The sequence below is a fragment of the Nicotiana tabacum genome, chromosome 8 (assembly GCF_000715075.1).
Source record: "Nicotiana tabacum cultivar K326 chromosome 8, ASM71507v2, whole genome shotgun sequence".
Classification (NCBI taxonomy): Eukaryota; Viridiplantae; Streptophyta; class Magnoliopsida; order Solanales; family Solanaceae; genus Nicotiana; species Nicotiana tabacum.
Window position 1 is genome coordinate 142,561,842 of NC_134087.1, and position 15,937 is coordinate 142,577,778.

A 15,937-nucleotide genomic window follows, 5' to 3' on the forward strand; every position below is an offset into this window, starting at 1 on the left:
TGCTTGATTGCAGGTTTGATCAACAAGGTGACAAGCTGTCAAAAACCAGCTCAAAAAGGAGTGAAACTTGCATAAGTACCAAGACAAGTTCAAGCTCGGTCAAACAGAGCTAGTGCGGCCGCACACCATAGTGTGTTGTCCGCAAAGACGAAGTTCAGAGACTATGCTTCTCAGTCAGCCAGGCAATGCGGCCGCAAAGGACTTTGTGCGGTCCGCATTAATTCCACTACGGCCACACTCGATTTCGTGCGGTCCGGAGAGGCAAGGTTCAGAGAGGTGACATTTTGGAGGATGAAGCCCAATGCGGTCCGCAATCCATTTTATGCGGACCGCAAAGCCCAACTTCAGAGAGCAGAAAAGTCAAGCCAAGAGCCTTAGTGCGGTTGCACTGCATTTTGTGCGGTCCGCACTAGCCCTGCATGGTTTTTTTTTTCCAGAATTTTCAGCCTAGTATAAATAGATTTTTTTCCCATTTTTAGCTAATCAGATAGTTTTGTACGTAGAGTTGTGCTCGTGACTGCTTCTCTTTTACCATTTTGAGTAATTTTAGCTTAATTGCAACATTGAATCTTCAAGTTTTAATTAGCAATTAATTATTATGAGTTTTTCTTTAGCTATTGCTTTGTTTTCTTCTCTAATTATGAGTATCTAAACCCATTAGCTAGGGTTGTGGCTCAACCCTAGTATGGGTAATTGATGGGTCTTGCGTTTTGATGCTTGATTGTCTATGGGTGTTTGATATTCGGGCTAATTTAGGATTTTAATGTTGAATTAATGGTTGCAAACACTGGTTATGCCTAGTAGACTTTGGTTCTTCTTGAGAAAGAGAGACTAAGTCCATGAAATTAGTCCAACAAGGAATTGGGATGTATTCAAGAGATTTATAGCCCCAATTAAAGGGTTAAACCTAGAAATAGTAATACCCGACTTGAACCTTGATTGCTTGCACAAGTTTGCATATATAATTGGTCTTGAGAAAGTCAATTCGGGCAAAATCACTCGAACTACCGAGAGGTATAGAGTGAGTAGAATCGTGCAATGGTTATATCATACTCCCCAAATGTGACAATCTAGCTTTAGACTCAAGAATCCGTCAATTGACCATCTTGGAGAAAGTCACTACCCTAGTGCCTTTTATCTATTTGAACAACTTGAAATAGTTTAATCTTAGCTTTACTTGGTCTAATTTAGCATTGTAGTATTATAAAATTAGAATTAAATTCAAAACCAAAAATGTTTAGAAGTGAAATTAGGAACAAATACACAACTCCATTTTAGATAGAAACTCAACTCCAATATCTAGCTCCATGTGGAAATCGATCTCAACCTTAATCGGGTAAAAGCTACTTCGACCTCTCTCGCTACTCTATAGTAGTGCAGGGTTGGCTTCGATCACTTTTTGGCGCCGTTGCCAGGGAGCTAACGGTTTTGGCTATCTATCTAAATCGTTTTATGTATTGTTCTTCTTTCCTTCTTTGTTACTAATTTGTGTGGGTCACAACTTCAGGTACTAAATGGCAGCAAACTTAAATAATGCACCTCTTGGAGATCTTCCGCCGGGGGAGGAAGTAGATGACAATGTTGAAGATGAGGTCCCTATTGTGCCTCAAGGACAAAGAAGAGGCCGTCAAGCCAATAATAATATTCTAGACCCTCCACCGCCACCTCCAAGAGTGGCTCCTCGAGTGCTTCCAAACCAAGGGTATGCAAGTGCAATTGTCCCGCTCCGGATCCGGGCGGGAAATTTTCAAATTACCAATGTGATGCTGACATTGCTGGATCAGCATGGGTATTTCATGGGCGCTGCCAATCAAAATGCTTACAAACATCTCAAGGGGTTCGTGGATACCTGTTGGGGGAGCAAGCAAACTAATGTGTCCGAGGATGCACTTCGGTTGAGACTCTTCTCATTCTCACTTAGAGGGAAGGCATTGGATTGGCTCGAGCGACTTCCTAACTATTCCATCACTATTTGGGATAGTTAGTGGACAAGTTCATTACAAAATTTTTCTCACCGGGGCATATGGTAACATTGAAAGATGAGATCTTGGATTTTAAGCAGGAACCCACCGAACCTTTGCATGAGATTTGGGAGCATTATAGAACAATTGTGAAGGAATGCCCCAACAATGATATGACTGAGGTGATGATCCAACAGACCTTCTATCGGGGCATTAATACAACAAACCAGTGCATAGTGAACCAACTTGCTGGGGGAAACTTTATGAAGCTGTCTTATGATGAGGCTTGTGAAATTCTTGATGAGATGGCTGACACTTCTTCCGCTTGGCAAAGTAGAGCCAATGTGCCCCAGAGTGACCCCACGGTCACTCATTTGCATAAGGAGTTACATGATTATGGGTAGGCTATAGCCGAGTTGACAACTACTATGAACCAACTAGCAAAGGCACAGTTGTAACAAGTTCAAAATCCTCACCAAGTGAATGCTATGGAGGGTATCAACATGCTAGTCAACAAAAGAAGACAAAGAGGTCAACAGAATCAAGGGAATTCGGAGCAATTTGACAATGATTATGAGATTTCAAGATGATGGTTATGATGCAGAATGAAGAGGTGCAATACGTGAATAATTATCAAGGCCAAAGTGGAAATCCTTCCAACCAACAACAATGGAGACCCCAAGGCAATTAGGGCAATCAACAACAACAAGGCAATGATAATTGTGGGAACAACAACCAAAACTCCAACTAGGGGAATCAGAACAACAATCAAAACAATTAGGGCAATTGGAATGGGAACAATAACAACTGGGGTAGTAACAACAATCAAGGTGGGTGTGTGGAATAATGGAAACCAAGAAAATCGAGGGCAAGGCTTTCAAAGGCCCCCAATCTACCAACAACCAAACAATCCGCCCCCATTTCCATCCCAAGGTCCTAGTTCTTCCAACAATGACATGGGGAAAACCGAAATGATGTTTGAATAGATGATGAAAAAGAGTGCGGATTCCGATGCTCAATTGTCTTCCCACAACACTTCCATTAGAAATTTGGAGGTTCAGTTAGGCCAAATCTCTCAATCCTTGAATACTCGCCCTAAGGGTGCTCTATCGAGTGATACGGTAGTAAACCCAAAGGGTGGGAATAATCACGTTATGGCGGTAACTACAAGGAGTGGACGAGGCGGTGATGTGAATGCCTCCAAACAAAAGCAAATTTTGAGTGATGATGTCGAGTTGCAAGAAGATAAAGCTCCTTTGATAGTTGAAAATGTGATTGATGATAATGTGAATGAAGATGTGAGGATTGATATTCAAGATGTCGAGGTGGAAACTCAAAATGATGTGAACCCGTCTAGGGAACACGTAATAGACATGCCGGAGCCGGTTGTGCCTAAAGCCAAGGCTCCTTTGCCAAGGCCACCTCCACCTTATCCTCAAAGGCTCGCGAAGCAGAAAAATGAGAATCAGTTTAAAAAGTTCATTGACATAATGAAGAGCTTATCCATTAATGTGCCTTTGGTGGAGGCTCTTGAACAAATGTCGGGCTATGCTAAATTCATGAAGGACTTGGTAACAAAGAAGCGATCTATGGATTGTGAAACTATAAAGATGACCCACCAAGTTAGTGCAATAGTGCATTCAATGGCCCCGAAGCTTGAAGATCTCGGTGCTTTCACCATTCATTGCACCATTAGAAGTGCAGACTTTACTAAGGCTCTATGTGATTTGGGGGTTAGTATCAACTTGATGCCCTACTCAGTTTTCAAGACTTTGGGTATTGGGGAACCAAGGCCGACTTCCATGAGATTACAAATGGTGGACAAAACGATGAAGAGACCATTGGGTATTATTGATGATGTGCTTGTCCAGGTGGACAAATTTATCTTGCCAGCTGACTTTGTGATCTTGGATTGTGAGGTGGATTATGAAGTTCCTATTATATTGAGAAGACCTTTCCTTGCTACTGGGAAGGCCTTAGTTGATGTGGAAGTAGGGAAACTCACTTTCTGGGTGGGTGATGAAAAAGTGGCCTTTCATGTGTGTAAGTCAATGAAGCAGCCCAACAGTTTCGAGGTGTACTCTTTTGTGGACCTTATTACGGTAGTGATAGTTGATGATGCCAGTGCAATGATCAATGTGGAGGACCCTCTGGAGGCTGTATTGTTAAATCTTGATGTCAATGATGATGAGGCCGAGTGGAGTGTGTGAATGCTTTACATGGGATGAGCTCTTACTCTTATTAGCCTAGAAAACTATCTTTGGACCTTGAAAATAGGAAGACTCCACCAAAAAAAACCTTTAATTGAGGAGCCTCCGGTGTTGGAGTTGAATCTGTTGCCTCCACACCTCAGGTATGAGTTCTTAGGCCCTAGTTCTACTTTGCCAATTATTCTTTCCTCTTATCTAACTAACATGCAGGTTGATGCTACATTGGCAGTGCCTCAAAAGCGGAAAAAGGCAATTGGATGGACTTTAGCTGATATTCGGGGGATTAGCCCCGTATTCTGTATTCATAAGATTATTCTGGAAGATGATGCAAAGCCCTCCTTGGAACATCAAAGGAGGTTGAACGAAGCAATGCAAGAAGTTGTGAAAAAGGAGCTGATCAAGTGGTTGGATGCCGGGGTTATGTACCCTATCTCTGATAGCTCTTGGATTTCGTCGGTGCAATGTGTACCGAAGAAGGTTGGTATGACCGTGGTTGCAAATTTACAAAATGAGTTGATTCCTACCAGAACCGTCACCAGTTGGAGGGTATGCATGAACTACTGCAAGTTGAATAAAGTGACCCATAAGGATCACTTTCCATTGCCTTTTCTTGATTAGATGTTAGACCAACTTGCTGGGCGTGCCTTCTGCTGTTTCTTGGATGGTATTCTTGGTACAACCAAATCTTGATTGCTCCGAAAGATCAGGAGAAGACCACATTCACTTGTCTATATGACACCTTTGCCTTTTCTCAGATGCCTTTTAGGTTGTGTAATGCACCGGCTATATTTCAGCAGTGTATGATGGCCATTTTCATCGATATGGTGGAAGACATTTTGTAGGTGTTCATGGACAACTTCAGTGTTGTGGGCGATTCATTTGATGAGTGCTTGAAGAATCTTGATAGAGTTTGGTCCATTGTGAAGAAACCAATCTTGCTCTTAATTGGGAGAAATGTCACTTCATGGTGGAAGAGGGCATAGTTCTTGGGCATAAAATTTCAAAGCATGGTATTGATTTAGACAAAGCAAAAATTGATGTTATTTCAAGGATCCCTCCCCCTACCTCTGTTAAGGGAGTTAGAAGTCTTCTTGGGCATGTAGGGTTCTACCGGAGATTTATCAAAGACTTTTCGAAGGTAGTGAACCCCTTATGCAAGTTATTGGAAAAAGATGCCAAGTTCGTGTTTGATGAAAAATGTATGCAAGCCTTTGAACTTCTCAATCATAAGTTGACCACCACTCCTATTATTACCACACCTAATTAGAGCTTGCCCTTAGAGCTCATGTGTGATGCGAGCGATGTTGCGGTTGGGGCAGTTTTAGGTCAAAAATTGAACAAAATGTTTCATCCGGTGTACTATGTAAACAAGACAATGAATGATGCTCAAGTGAACTACATGGTGACCGAGAAAGAACTTTTGGCTATTGTGTTCGCAATGGAGAAATTTCGGCCGTATCTCTGGGTGCCAAGGTCATAATTCATACCGACCATGTCGCACTCCGGTACTTGATGACGAAGAAAGATTCCAAAGCTAGACTGATGTGATGGGTCTTGTTACTTCAAGATTTTGATTTGGAGATTGTGGACCGGAAGGGTAGTGAAAACCAAGTGGCGGACCACTTGTCCCGCTTGGAGGAGGAGCGGAGGCCTCGTGATGGCCTAAAGATCAATGATTCATTTTTCGACAAACAACTTCTTTCGGTGTCGATGAATGGGATTCCATGGTTTGCAGACGTTACTAATTTTCTTATGACTGGTATAATCCCGTGTGAGCTCTCTTCTAACCAAAGGAAGAAGCTCAAATAGGATAGCTTGGATTTCTATTGGGATGAGCCATATTTGTTCAAGATTTGCTAGGATGGTGTGATCCAAAGGTATGTCCCGGAGGAAGAGCAATTGAGTATCTTGGAGGCTTGTTATTCCTCTCCCTATGGTGGCCATCATGGCAGGGCGAGTACGGCTTCCAAAGTTCTTAGTTGTGGGTTTTATTGGCTAACTTTGTACAAGGATGCAAGTTAACTTATGAAGAGGTGTGACGCATGTCAAAGAGCGGGTGGAATTTCGAAGAAAGATGAGATGCCTCTCAATACCTTTCTTGAGGTTGATATTTTTGATGTATGGGGCATTGACTTTATAGGCCCGTTTGTTAGCTCGTGTGGGAACACATACATTCTTGTGGCGGTTGAATATATTTTAAAGTGGGTTGAAGATGTGGCTTTGCCCAACAATGAGGCCCATAGTGTTATTGCATTTCTCAAGAAGAACATTTTTACATGGTTTGGCACTCCTCGTGCAATCATAAGTGATAGTGGGGGGTCTCATTTTTGCAATAGAGCTTTTGACACTTTGCTTGCAAAGTATGGTGTCAACCACAAGGTTGCTACTCCCTATCATCCTCAAGCGAGTGGCCAAGTTGAAGTCTCAAACAGGGAAATCAATAGCATATTGTCAAAGATGGTCAATGAAAATAGGACCGATTGGTCAAAGAAGTTGGATGATGCTCTATTGTCTTATAGAACTGCTTACAAGACTCTGATTGGTATGTCTCCATATCGGTTGGTGTTTGGGAAAGCTTGCCATCTACCAGTTGAGTTAGAGCACAAGGCCATGTGGGCTTTGAGAAAGCTAAATCTTGAATGGGATGTGGCAGCAAATCTTCGCGTGGAGCAGCTTAATGAACTTGATGTATTTCGATTTCATGCCTACTCCAGTTCTTCCTTGTACAAGGACAAGATGAAGTACCTTCATGATAAATATGCTCGTGGCAAGGAGTTCAAAGTGGGTGATTTGGTTCTCTTGTTCAACTCTCGGTTACGTCTGTTTCCGAGAAAGCTTAAGTCAAAATGGAGTGGACCTTTTGAAGTGGTGTTTGTGACCCCGTTTGGTGCACTTGATTTGAAGAACAAAAATGGGGAATTTTTCAGAGTAAATGGGCATAGGGTCAAGCACTACTTGAGAAAAATTGATGACAGCCACGTGGTGACACTTCTTCATCTCAAATGATTTGATGGTAACCTGCGTCATGCTGCGATGTTAAATTAGGCGCTTTTTGGGAGGCAACCCATGTGTTTTTCTTCATTTTTTTCTTTAATTTTCATTATAGTGTAGGATTTATTTTTGGACTGACTGGTTGTGAGATGCTATAGGATTGTGCTGATGTAGTGCAGGAAAAAGTTGGAAAATGACTACTCTCTGAAGATTGTCAATGCGGACCGCACTGCCATTTTGTGCGGCCGCAAAGACCTCAGTGCGGGGGCAAGAAATCAATACGGATCACACTAATGAATTGACAAAGTGGATGTTCTCTAAAGTTTACCACCGCGGCCGCATTGTAGTTTGTGCGGTCCACGGTGGTCCACTGCGGCCGCATTGCATTTTGTGCGAACCGCAGTGGTTGTCTTGTCTGATCCCTATGGTTTCGATCACCGCAGACCGCAGTGCCATTTTGTGTGGTCCGCGGTGGGTAGGTAAGCTGGGCCCCAAGACTTTTTTCTATAAATAGGACCTGAGGCACTCATTTTGAACTTTTCGAACCCTTTACTCTCAGAGCTTAAAAAAATTCATTGTTCATCTCTCTATTGCACGTAATCAACCACTAAGGCTTAATCATCATCTCAGCATCTTACTTATGGTATTTTAATCTCTTCTCAATTGTTTAATTTTATTATTTTCATTAAATTTTTGTTTTCTTAGTTCTCCTTCTTCCCTTCCCGTTTTTCCTTTGATTCTGTAGCTTAGGGTAGTTAAAATACGGTGATAATTAGGAGTAGGTAGTTAAATGACTCAACCAACACTTAGAGACTCATTAATAGGTGTAAAATTGGACTAAAATTGATCAACACTTGAACCCTAGGTTGGTGCTGCTATTTGGTACTCAGTGAGGACCGCGATGGAATTTGTACGGTCTGCGGTGCCCCTGTACGGTCCGCAATGGTATTTTGTGCGGACCGCATTGTCAAAGTCCTGCAAGCTGAACAATGGAGGACCGCGGCTGCATTGCCTTTTGTGCGGTCCGCGGTGCCTCAATGCGGACCGTAATGGCATTTTGTGCCGTCCGCGATGCATAGTTTCAGAGAGTGGGTAGTCTGAACCCCACCTCTGTGAATGGATTTTGTGTGGTCCGCAATGGCCTCTTCGCGTGCACTACATTTTGTGCGGTCCGCACTCTGCAATAGCTGAACTGTCTGCAACATATTTCTTTTACTGCAACTTTGAATTTCATTGTGCATATTGAGATTATCAAAGCATGACTGAATTTGTTTGCAGACAATGGTAAAATTAAGAGGCAAGAGTGCTAAACAACAAGGAAGAGGAGAGTCCTCCCGGGGTGGAAAACAAAATATGATAAAGTTGACCCAACAAGCCCGTCAAAACATAAAAAACACAAGGAAACTCATTAAAGCTGCAGACAGAGCAATTGGTTAGTCGGGGAGTGAGTACGAGCCCTCCCGGGAGGCATCATCAGACTCTATGCCAGAGTACATTACTGACTGGCCGGAGAGAAACAGATTGACATATACACCTCCACCTTCCCCCACTGACTAAGCTTCAGTGCATGTATCTTCTGGGTCGTCTGAGGGCTCAGCTGCAACTAGTGGGGGATAAGTACTCCACCTCTCCTACAGCTTCATTATCCGGAGAGGGTGTAGTACCAGAAGTAGAGGAAGAAGCAGAAGGGGGTGAGCCCCAAGTTGGTGGGGTAGAGTGGACTAGGAACCCGAAGGCATGGGAGGACCGGTTCATCAGTGAGATTGCCTACCACAAATTCAGAGAGTGGTGGCCAGAAAAGAGGTTGATATTGGAGAGAAAAATCATTACCCGGGATCTTTTGCCTCACAATCTAAATGTGTTGAGGCAATTCAGAGACATAGCAGGTTGGTACTACTTTATCGGGTAGGTGGATGACGCCAATGAGCACTTGGTAAAATAATTCTACACCAACGTGGCCCACATCAAAAAGGGCACCACAGTCACCAAAGTGCGAAACTTGAAAGTGAAGTTTGATGGCAAGACCATCAATGACTATTTTGGGCTTCACAGAGGAGGATAAGTCCTTGTACCTAGACAAGATGAAATTGGGTGAAGAAGTCCGTCCGTGGTTGGCGGAGTACTTGGCATCCCAGGTACCACCCCAGATTGGCTGACTGCGGGGGTGAAGATATTGAGGAGGACATTGAATTTCGAGGCCAAGGGGCGGGAGGCATTCGTGTGCAGCAGACTAGACCCTAACCACCTATGACAACTCACTCCCACTTCACCGCGCGATCTTAGTAGCATCCATCATGGCAGGGTACCCGATTAATGTTGGGAATGTGATGTCATGGGTCATTTCACGGGTGGTGAGTGAGGGTGACAGGTCCTACCCATTCCTCAACTTTCTGACAATGTACTTTGAGGATTTCGATGTGGAAAAGCGCAGATACGATGTGAAGGTGAAGGCGAAAGCACCCTTCTCATGTTATAGCCTACAGGGTGATGACAACCCTAAGGGTAAGCACTCCAAAGGGAAATCCACTACTTCAACTGGCCGGTCTGAAGAGCTAGTAGTAGTAGTGACTACGCCACAGCCTCCTCCCACTGCAGCAGATATGGCCCCAGGTCCATCCACCTCCATATATCCTGAGATACCATCCACCACTGCCTATCCATTGACTGCCCATCGTCTGAGCTAGGCCCTCGCCAACATCAACAACTGGATGCAGACAGCTACTTCTAAGTTGTCTGTATTATCTACTACCATGGCAGCTCAGTTAGCTCCTCCTCCTCCACAGGTCCCACAGTCTATTGAGGACACTCTCAAGGATCTTCTAGACAACCAGAAGAAGATCCTAGAGAACCAGAAAGTGCTTACGGATGCTGTAGATTCTCATGGAAAGGCTATCAAGGAGCTTTCTAGGGAGGCTAAGAAGATGAAGAAGGCTCGGGCTTCCAAAGAGTCCGTAAAGGAGTTACGGGTTGAGGTTGACAGGTAGAAGGCAGATCACCTGCCTTTGGGTTTGTTACTACATGACCCTGTGCCGGCAGCCCATCCCCAGCCAAAGTAGTCTGAGAGGCCTCCTAAGAGGAAGAGGGTGATCCCTCAGTCAGATGATGCAGTTATCCATTTGGCAGACCCACCGGAGACTTCCTCCAGTCAGCATCAGGATGTAGCCCAGGAGCCAGTCCAGGCCCAGGTCCCAGTAGCAGAGCCATAGATCACAGGGAGCCAGTCTCAAGTTCCTGAGCATACAGAGGACCTAGGGACCACTCAGGATCCCATGCTAACGGACGGCCCATAGGGAGTTTCTGTATCCTCTTTCCTCTATTTTTGGTACTTATTTTTCTTAGTTGGCATTGAGGACAATGTCAGCTTTCATTTGAAGGGGTAGGCCCTACTTTGATTTGGATGACTGTATATATATGACAGATTTTAGTATTTCTTTCTTTCTTTTTTATCTTTGGTATGTATATAATTTCAGCATTTCATTACATTTTTCTCACTTTTTACCTTGGGTATGTATATAAAAGTATGTTCCATTGTATATATTCATCTCCCCTATTGTATATTCAATTAAATTCCCTCTTGTATATATTCATTTTACTTTCTGCATTTTTTCTTTCTTAGTTTTTTATTTACGTTCGTAGCTTCTTATTTTGGATCTTTGCAATAAGCCTTTGGTTTTCTTAATGACACGGTTCTTTCCAAAGGTGGAATTTGTGTAAACCGGGTGGCTCTTCCCGATGATGGATGGCATGACTACCTTCTTAAGGGTTTGAGTCTATTTTTCTTTTCTTTTTTGCTTTTTAGTAGTTAGTGGTAAGGGTGTCTCAAGCAACGCTTCACTTGGGCCTAACACATCTGCCTTTGATCCTATGGTCAAAAACAAATCGTTGTGTATAGGATGGTGAAAGTTGTGACCTTGAGACTCTTGTGTTGGCCGATAATCATCAAGTGGTTTTTCGGGACCATTGTATGCTCAAATCTTATTTAAGGTTCTCACATCGGAAAAGAGAGGGGGAGTCCTAGGCTATTTTAGTAAGACTTGGACTTACATGTGTATAGGCCTTTTTCCCAGTTGGACTGGGGGAGAACAAAACCGTGTGAGTGGGACCCAAAGTGGATAATATTTGCACAGTGTGGGCCCGGGTCGTTATAGTTGGTATCAGAGCCGACTCTCACCTAGTACGATGGGTGGGTACCCACAACGAGGACGTTGTTTCCTGTTGGTTGGGTGCAGTGGGACTGTAGCTCGCAGGAATCTCACATCGAAAAAGAGAGGGTGAGTCCTGGGCTATATTAGTAAGACTTGGACTTACATGTATATAGGTCTTTCCCCAGTGGGACTGGAGGAGAACAAAAACGTGCGGGTGGGACCCAAAGCGGACAATATATGCACAGTATAGGCCCGGGTCGTTACACTTCTCATACCTTATTAGCATAGCAGCTTGGACCAAATAAACATAGAGTAAGGACATTTAAATAATATATGGGCTATACCTTTATATGATGCATTACACAATTCACATGCCTAGTTGCTGATGACACCCCATGTAGCTAGTCTATCCTTTGTGTTGTTTCTCATGAGATTCTATCCTTAGAATAAAGATTCATTTGGGGAATCAATATTTTAGGGAAAGCTCATCTTAATTTGCTATATAGATGTTCTATAGAAAACCTTTTGAGGTTTAGGACAATAATATTTTATTCGTGAAGTCTTATATCTACGGATAAGAAAAAAAAATAGCCAATCCCTAATGAGAAGGGAATCGACATTAATTATTGGAGCAATTACAAATCCTTTAAGCGTAACGTCCAAAAACGAAAGAGTAATGGGGATGACAGGAATGCGAGATATGAGGATTGATTACAAAAAGTCTTATTATTTATACCCCCATTTCTCCTGCTTTGTAGATATATTTGAAAAACTCTTGTACTATCTGAATCATTATTATTAAATCGTTACTGAGCAAGCAACATATCTTAGAGCAGAAGCAAAATCAATAAGAATTCTTCATTTATTTTATTCGCTTTTAGCATTTGTCATTATCTTTTAGTGTTATCGTTTAATTCCTTCGTTTATATTCTCAAGAAGATTTATTCGTGAAGTCTTATATGCACAGATTAGAACAAAAAAAATAGCCAATCCCGAATGAGAAGGGATTCGAAATTACTTATTGGAGCAATTACAAATCCTTTAAGCGTAACGTGCTAAAACGGAAGAGTAATGGGGATGACAGGAATGTGAGATATGAGGATCAATTACAAAAAGTCCTATTATTTATACCCCATTTCTCCCACTTTATAGATATATTTGAAAAACTTTTGTACTATCTGAATCATTATTATTAAATCGTTGCTGAGAAAGCAACATATCTTCGAGCAGAAGCAAAATTAATAAGAATTCTTCTTTTATTTTATTCGTTTTTAGCATTTGTCATTATCTTTTAGCGTTATTATTTAATTCCTTCATTTAAATACTAGAAAGTGAATCAAACAGGTTTCTTGAGGCCTCAAAATATAAATTTAATTGGTTTGACCTATAAATCAAATTTTAGGTTAAATAGTTTGGCATCGCCCAAGCAATGAATTTTTTTTGTTCTATTTCCATTCCTTCAAAATCCTTTTAAATTTCAGTTGCTAATTTATCTTGAAGAAACACTATATATGGAGTTGACCCTGCCAACCAAATGACAAGTCAAGCTTTAACAGAAAAAAGGGATACCAAACGCTCCACCAAACAATTGCACTCCCAAATATTTACCACTCTAGCCCCGAGAAAATTCACCGGAGAGATCCACTAGTGGCGATGACGAACATTCCAGTAAAGAAGAAAATTTAAAAACTTTGTGACTCATTACTAGGAGTGGAACAATCAAATCAGGGAGGAGTTACTGATCTACTACTAGTCTGGTGCGATCACACCTGTAAAGCAATGGTCGCAGCTGTGTGACCGCAGTAGCGCGCATGGGGTCGTAGGAGCGGTCCTGTGGGTGTTGGACAGTGGTCGCAGGTGCAAGGTTTTTTTCGCATCAAATCTCCGCAGATGCGGATTTTGATAGATGGGGCTAGACTCGCAGAAGCAGATTAAAATTTGCAGGCGTGGATGCGCAAGAGCGAGGAGCGGACCGCAGAAGTGGTCTCGCGGGTGCGAGTCTTAGGCAACAGGTGTGGATGATCGGGTTCTTAATTGACTTCCGCAGAAGCGGAGCTGCAGTTGAGGTTGGTGAGTCCGCATGAGCGAAAATGGCTAGGCCGATATTTAAAATCGAGGGTTTGAGTCTTCTTCTCATTTTGAGTGTTTTGGGTGCAGACTTAGGCGATTTTTGGAGAGGTTTTCACCTAATATTGAAGAGGTAAGCAACTCTTGATCATTAGTAGCGATTTGAGGTCGTAATTGGATGATTTTGGTATGGTGGACTTGTTATTGACCGGATGTTTGGATTTTATAAATTTTGTTAGATTTCGAGACATGGGCCCGGGGTTGACTTTTTGACTTTAGTTAAAGAACTTAGCTTTATCGTGTGGAATCGATTCTTATAACTTGTATAGATTGTATTAAGTTATTTGTGGCTAAATTCGAGTTGTTCGGAGGCCGATTCACAAGGAAAAGGCTTATTGGAGTAGGGATTTACGCGGTTTGAGTTAAGTAGCACTTATATAATTTTTACTGAGGGCATGAATCCCTGAAATACGTGTTACGTGGTTGGTGTTGATGTGAGGCGCATGCTAGGTGATGGGCGTGTGGGCGTGCACTGTGGTAATTGTGATTTGGTTATTTCCGTAGTACCATGTAATTATCAAACCTTGTTGCTATTCATGAAATTCCTACTTGTTAGAGTACTTGAGCTGGAATCCATGTTAGAAATCATGTTTTATTTTGTTGGGACCATGAAGGTCATTTCTGTTGTTGAATTATTTTCTTAAATTGCAATTATGTACTCGATCACATCTATCATTAGTATATAATATCTCAGTATTTGTTGCCATTTGTTGTTACATCATATTATCATAACCTACTTGGAGGGCTCTTGACTTGTCTATCGGGACCTGCGGGCATGAAACGCAGCATCCCCAGACAAAAAGGGACGTCAATACGAATAATGTACTGAGTATGTAAGGCACATAAATAAGTACATAACAGACATGGAGGAAATATAGAGTAAATGACTCCACCTGTAAATCTGAATAACTTTGTAAATTATGAAATAATTATAGTATCATGCATATGCGTATGAATGTAATGCCATGCATAGGTACATGTTTCATAACATCATCAGCCTCTGAGGGCATCCCATCATATCATCTTGGCCACTATGGGCAAAATCATCAACGTATATCAGCTGATCAAGTGGTGGTGCATATATAACGCCATAACCTTTCCCATATTCCATATACATATATACATATATATTTATACGCGTATATAACGCCATCTGGTCATGGGTCAACGGACATGAATGCAATGCATGAAAAGTACGTTAATAAAATCTTCGGAATGTCATAAGACCATTTTGCCTTTGAGTAATATCACAAAGTAAACTCTTTTCAACTTTCGTATTTTTCTAACACCCATGAACAGATAATAGAATAATGACACATGGGGAATCAAGAATATAGGCACCCCTAGTATTTCTATGAATAGAGTCATTTATGAAAGTTGCGTAATTTGCTCGTTTTATTTGTATCGTATGGATCATGCCAAAAGAAAGAAGGGATAGCCTTAACATACTTGGACCGATTCTCTTGATAATTCCTCTAACATACGTCTTTTGCGACGAAACACGTAACGACAAGAACGGAGTAGGAAAAAATCCGTATGATATTCTTGAGAAAGATTACACCATACTCCCTTAGAATCGCAATTTTCACGTTGCTAAGCATTGTAAGGAAATCATATAAATCCTTGAATTCCACCCATTACTTTGTAGTCTTGTATAAACTTGATGAAGTAACTCATGTTACTAATGAAGAATACGATCTTTGCTTGAAGCTTTGTAAAGGATTCCTATGAAATCTTGTTTGCGAATCCAAAACGTTATTTAGCAAGACAATCTACTCACTTAATAATGTAGAAAAAGATCTTAAGATTATGGGTTGTGGGCCCACTTTATATGATGACTTGGCCAACAAATTCTTAATGAATCATGAGTCACCAATTGGGCTTTAATTTGCTTCCACATTAGGAGGTTAATACTTATCCAAATATACTTAATTAAGCTTATCCACAAATTCTTAATTAACTTATTAATCTCCCACTAACCAATAATCCACATAATTAGGTGAGTAGATTGTCTTGCTAAATAACGTTTTTTTAGCATACTGTATACACCTTACTATAATGGCCATGTGGTACCTTGTATGGCACTAGTTCAAAAATACCGGTATTAACGCTCGACCCGTATTTTACTCCAAAATGCCAAACATTGACGAAAATTCATTCTCTTTGACTTGCTTCCCCTTTTACCTTCACGAATTTACTCATCACTTGTGAAATAGCATAATCTTTATAATCTCCAAATAATCTTTTACTTGGACTGATGTCAATTACCTTACAACAAATTCAACATACAATACTACAGGGTGCAACATCGTCGTAACTTAATACTGCAAAGCGTAACATCATTGTAATATAATACTGCAGAGTTCAACATTGTCGTAACTTAATACTGCGAAGCATAACATCATCGTAATATAATAATGTAAGCGCAACATCATCGTATATAATACTGCAGGACGTAACATCATCGTAATATTGCGGGGTGTAACAAAATAAGCTATGTTTG